This window comes from Schistocerca serialis, chromosome 5, assembly GCF_023864345.2.
Source record: "Schistocerca serialis cubense isolate TAMUIC-IGC-003099 chromosome 5, iqSchSeri2.2, whole genome shotgun sequence".
Taxonomy (NCBI): domain Eukaryota; kingdom Metazoa; phylum Arthropoda; class Insecta; order Orthoptera; family Acrididae; genus Schistocerca; species Schistocerca serialis.
In genome coordinates, this window is record NC_064642.1 from 471,101,655 (window position 1) to 471,107,586 (window position 5,932).

General features: G+C 47.2%; 1 pseudogene; it reads left to right on the forward strand.

Annotated features, from left to right (window-relative positions):
* The first annotated feature begins 4,897 nt into the window (after positions 1 to 4,897).
* Positions 4,898 to 5,015, forward strand: LOC126482436 (5S ribosomal RNA; annotated as a pseudogene).
* The last annotated feature ends 917 nt before the right edge of the window (positions 5,016 to 5,932 follow it).

Below are 5,932 nucleotides of genomic sequence, written 5' to 3' on the forward strand. Positions count from 1 at the left end.
AGAGAATACCCTGAACGTCTGTCCACTCCTCCGTGCTCCTTTGACAAGGCCGTTCGCTAAGTGAGGGTGACTCGTTATTAGCCTTTGGTGGCCATAGCTGATTATTTTTAATCAAAAGTTAAGCTGCAGCAGGGTTCGAACGCGGTACCGAGGACGTTTTGATTACTAATCTAAGACGCTACTCCTAGACCACTACTGAAACAGATATTGAGTCTGGTGTAAAAATTCATTAAAACAATTTTTTTTAATTTAAAATATGAAATGACTAGATTACAATAATTTCAAAAGGTGGGCACAAAGTATCTTCCCCACCCTCTCCCCCCCTTGGTATTACGAGGGTTAGTGAGAGCGTGGACACTTGCGACGCTCAATCCGTCCTCTGCGGCAATGGCTGCTACTGTCAACCACCGGTCTTGAATAATGAGAGCATCCACCTGTTGGGCAATGGCGTCGCTAACGCGGCGTGGCGTTCCAGACCGTGCATCATTGACCAACGACGTCTGTCCTTTCTTTAACGGGCATGTGCCGCGCACAGACCCTTGCTGTGCTCTCCCTACACTTGACACCCCTTTGCTCTCTTTCACTGTTTTCAGCACGGCTGAGTGCAGTGCTCGGCCGACGCGTGGCCGTCTTCGCCCTGTCGCCATGTGGATGTGCGCCGTCGCCCCTCTAACGACGAGTTTGGAATCTCAGCGCTCTTGCAGGAAACGCACCTTTTTCAGCATATAAAGACATTACGACCGTTTCAGCGATTTTCATTTCACAACCTCCTCTTCTTGAATACACCTTACATTACGAAAAATGCTCCCGTAGAAGTGTTCCGCACGCACTGGTGAAACGTAATACGCTCTGTTCAGGAAGAGCATATTAACAACAAATTTTGCCTCACTGTCCTAACAGATATGTTCGTTATACGCCCCACATCGATTTCTGAAGTTATTCCACGCAGTGTTGTTTGTCTGCTAGCACTGACAACGGCACGCAAACACCGCTGCTCTCGGTCGTTAAGGGTAGGGCGCTGACCACTGCATTGTCCGTGCTGAGAGGTAATACCTGAAATTTGTTATTCTCGGCACACTCTTGACGCTGCAGATGTCGAGATATCGAAATTCCATAACGGTTTCCAAGATGGAATGTCCTATGCGTCTAGCTCCAATTAACATTCGGCGTTCAAAGTCTGCTAATTCACGTAGTGCGGTCATAATCACGTTGGAAACCTTAACACAGGATCACCTGAGTACAAATGACAGCTCCGCCTATGCACTGCCCTTTTTCACATATTTTCCATACTTCTTTCTTCAAAACAATGCAAAGTTGCCGGCTATCGACGATCGCACGCTCTGCGCCACCGCCTCGCCAGGTAGCCAGTTGTGTGCAGGCGTTTCGCTCAGCACGTCCGCGCCGCAAACATAACATCTTGGTACTGCAGTACATCCCCTTAGCCCGCCCGGCTAGCCGCGCGGTCTAACGCGCTGCTTTCCGAGCGTGAACGCGTGCCGGTCCCAGGCACGACTCTGCCCGGCGGATTAGTGTCGAGATCCGGTGTGCCGGCCAGCCTATGGGTGGATTTTAGGTGGTTTTCCATCAGCCTCGGTGAATGCGGGCTGGTTCCCCTTATTCCGCCTCAGTTACACTATGTCAGCGATTGCTGCGCAAACACTGTCTCCACGTGCGCGTACACCATAATTACCACGCAAACATTTGGGGTTACACTCGTCTGGTATGAGACGTCCCCGGGGGGCTCCACTGGGGACCGAACTGCACAATAACCTTGGGTTTGGTGTGGGACGGCGGTGGGGTGGGTGGACTGCTGTGGCCTGTTGTGGGGTTGTGAACCACTGAGGGCTACGGCTAGGTCCCTGGTTCAATACACCATACACCATACACACCCCCTTACGTAAGTCTGTATCGTATATATTCGTTAAACTTTTTAAGTCTTCATGGTTTTATTTGTACCGGCTAACTTATCATCAGCCGGTCGCTGTGGCCGAGCGGTTCTAGGCGCTTCAGTCCGGAACCGCGTTGCTGCTACTGTCGCAGGCTCGAATCCTGCCTTGGGCATGGATGTGTGTGATATCCTCAGTTAGGTTTAAGTAGTCCTTAGCCTAGGCGACTGATGACCTCAGATTTTAAGTCCCATAGTGCTTAGAGCCATTTGAACCATTTATAACTTATCGTCGACAGACTGTAAGTCTCCGGGAAAATAAACAAATTTGTCCCAAATGTCCGGGGTTTTCAAAGTCTTTGTCCATGGACGGCAACTTAAGTAATGGCAGGCCTAAGCCGGGGTAAGTTTTGTAACCATGTCACCATCCAGCCCACAACAGAACTGCAGTTTCAGGCTGTGATCTGTGACTGACAATGTAAACCCAGCTTAACTGTTAGCACTGAAATACGCTGACCATTGTGGATCGACCGCCAGCTATTACTAAGTGAATGTTTTGTTCGAAAACACAAAACATTCTTTACCGTGACCGGATGGCGCTGTGGGTTGCGTGAAATGATTTCTCGGGCCGCATGCAATGTAGGTGTAGTTTACGTACTGCAGACCGCCGCCCCATATCTGGATCAGAATAACAAAATTATCGACAGTTCAATACGTAAAAGGTGGTGATGTCTGTTCGCCGCTGAGCGCAAGCATAACATGGCACCAGCAGCAGCAGCTACGTGGGTTTGTACTCAGTATGTTCATATGTTCAACATTAACATCCTGCACTGATTTCCCTTCTCAAGGTCATAATAGTACCAAAATGAAAAAGACGCAAATATGTCCGGACAGGTTTAAGCAAGCAGCTTCGGAGAAGCTTAAATCAAAACGTCTTGACATATTCGTGCTTCGTTACTTGTTACTACCATATTAGTACAAATGTCATGTAGGTGCGTGCATCGTGTCAAGTAACATGATACATGCTGTCATGTCGTATAGCATGACACATGCCATTATATCATCCAACATGGCATTTGTTGTGTCGTGCAGTATGACACAACGTGTCATGAAAGTTGAGGATGTGTGCATCCCCACTCTGAGATACGTCCTATTATACGAGTGTTGAAACTTTAATAGTGGCAACTATTTATTTACAGCTCGTGCCAAATAGATACGTGTTTGAAAGTTTAACTGACCTTCAAAGTAGTCACCAGCATTGTGTATAGCCCGTCGTCCGCGATGGGGAAGTCGTAGGATACGCTTAGCAGTGCCAGTTGTGTTGGCAGTTAGAGCGGCGTGGTCTATTTCCAGACGAATTTGTAGCAGTTCTGAAGTGAATGCAGCGAAGTGTTTCCTTCAGTTTAGAAATCGATTTGAATCCACGAGGGCTTAAGTCACGGGAGTGCAGTCGGTGGTATATCACTTAGCAGACCCATCAGTCATACAAATCAGTAAAAGTTTGCACCGTGCGTGCTTGATCATTGTCCTGCAAAATGATAGTTACGTCCTGCAGAAAGTGTCATCACTTCTGTGTCTAAGCAGGTCGTAGGTTGTGTTCCAAAAATGAACAGCATAGAGACAGAAGTGATGACACTTTCCGCAGGACCTGACCATCATTCTGCAGGTCAATGCTCAAGCACCTACAGTATCGTCAAGATAAAGAACATGAACTTTTCTATTGGTTCTTACAATTTAAAAAATCATAAAATTGTGGTTATTTTAGTACTGCATCATTTTGGTAAACAGAACAGTTCACTCAAACACTCAAAAGCATCGTTCTGCAGTCGTAGTGTGTATTGACTATATGATAGCCTTACACATTACTAGTATGTCCTGTGAATTTCTTGAGCAGATCAGAGAATTAAATTGAGGTAACAAAAGTCGAGCACATATACAGATGGCGGTAGTATGGTGTACACTAGGAATAAAAGGGCAGAGCATTGGCTGAGCTGACACTTGACTCCCGTGACTCACGTGAAAAGCTGTCCGACGAGATTATGCCCCCATGGCGGAATTTAAGAGATTCTGAACGCGGAATGGTAGTTGGAGCTAGACACATGAGACATTCCATTTCGGAAATCATTAGGAAATTATGTATTCGGAGATCCAATGTGTTAAGAGTGTGCCGAGAATACCAAATTTCAGATATCTCTCACCACGGACAACGCAATGGCTGACAGCCTTCACTTAACGATCGAAAGCAGCAGCGCTGGCGTCGAGTTGTCAGACAAGCGCTAGTACATGGAATAACCGTGGGAATCAATGTCGGCCGTACGACGAACGTACGCGTTAGAACAGAGAGGTAACATTTGGTATTAATGGGCTATGACAGCAGATGACCGACACGATAGCCTTTTCTAACTGCACGGCATCGCATGCAGCCCCTCTCCTGGACTCGTGACCATATCAGCGAGACCCTGGACGAGTGGAAATGCGTTACCTCGTAAAATGAATCCCGATTTCATTTGGTAAGAGTTGTCGGTATGGTTCGAACGTGGCGCAGACCCCACAAAGCCATTGACCCAAGTTGTCATCATCACAGTGTGCAAGCTGGTGGTGACTCCATAATGGTGTGGACTGTGTTTACATGGAATGGTTCGCTAGTCCAACTGAACCTGTCATTGACTATTTTCGCCTACTTGGAGACCGTTTACAGCCATTCACGGAGTTCATGTTCCCAAACAACGATGGCATGCTTATCGATGACTATGCGTCATGTTACCAGGCCACATTTGTTTACGATTGATATGAACAACATCCTGGACAATTCTAGCGAAAGGTTAGGTCACCCAGATCGCTCGGCATGAATCCCGTCGAAGATTTATGGGACATAATCGAGAGGTCAATTCGTGCACAAAATCCTACACCCACAACACTCTCGCAATTATCGGCTGCCATAGATGGCATGCCACGTCGAATTGCTGCACTACACCGGGCAAAAGGAGTTTCGACATGCGATTACGAGATATTGGCAACGGGCTTGCCGCAGTGGATACACGGGTTCCCGTCAGATCACCAAAGTTAAGCGCTGTCGGGCGTGGCCGGCACTTGGATGGGTTACCATCTGGGCCGTCATGCGCTGTTGCCATTTTTCGGGGTACACTCAGCCTCGTAATGCCAATTGAGGAGCTACTCGACCGAATAGTAGCGGCTACGGTCACAGAAAACCATCATAACGACTGGGAGAGCGGTGTGCTGACCCCACGCCCCTCCTATCCGCATCTTCAGCTCAGGATGACACGTCGGCCGGATGGTCCCGATGGGCCACTTGTAGCCTGAAGACGGAGTGTGCTAAGAAGAGTCCCACGACTTAGCACTTGCAACCTATGTCCTCAATTATTGGCTTGACGTATTCCAATCTCTGTCTTCCTCTACAGTTTTTGCCCTCTACAGCACCCTCTAGTACCATGGAAGTCATTCCCTCATGTCTTAGCAGATGTCCTATCATCCTGTTCCTTCTCCTTATCAGTATTTTCCACATATTCCTTTCCTCTCCGATTCTGCGTAGAACCTCCTCGTTCCTTACCCTATCAGTCCACCTAATTTTCAACATTCGTCTATAGCACCACATCTCAAATGCTTCGATTCTCTTCTGTTCCGGTTTTCCCACAGTCCATGTTTCACTACCATACAATGCTGTACTCCAGACGTACATCCTCAGAAATTTCTTCCTCAAATTAAGGCCGGTATTTGATATTAGTAGACTTCTCTTGGCCAGAAATGCCTTTTTTGCCATAGCGAGTCTGCCTTTGATGTCCTCTTTGCTCCGTCCGTCATTGGTTATTTTACTGCCAAGGTAGCAGAATTCCTTAACTTCATTGACTTCGTTACCATCAATCCTGATGTTAAGTTTCTTGCTGTTCTCATTTCTACTACTTCTCATTACCTTCGTCTTTCTCCGATTTACTCTCAAACCATACTGTGTACTCATTAGACTGTTCAGTCCGTTCAGCAGATCATTTAATTCTTCTTCACTTTCACTCAGGATAGCAATGTCATCAGCGA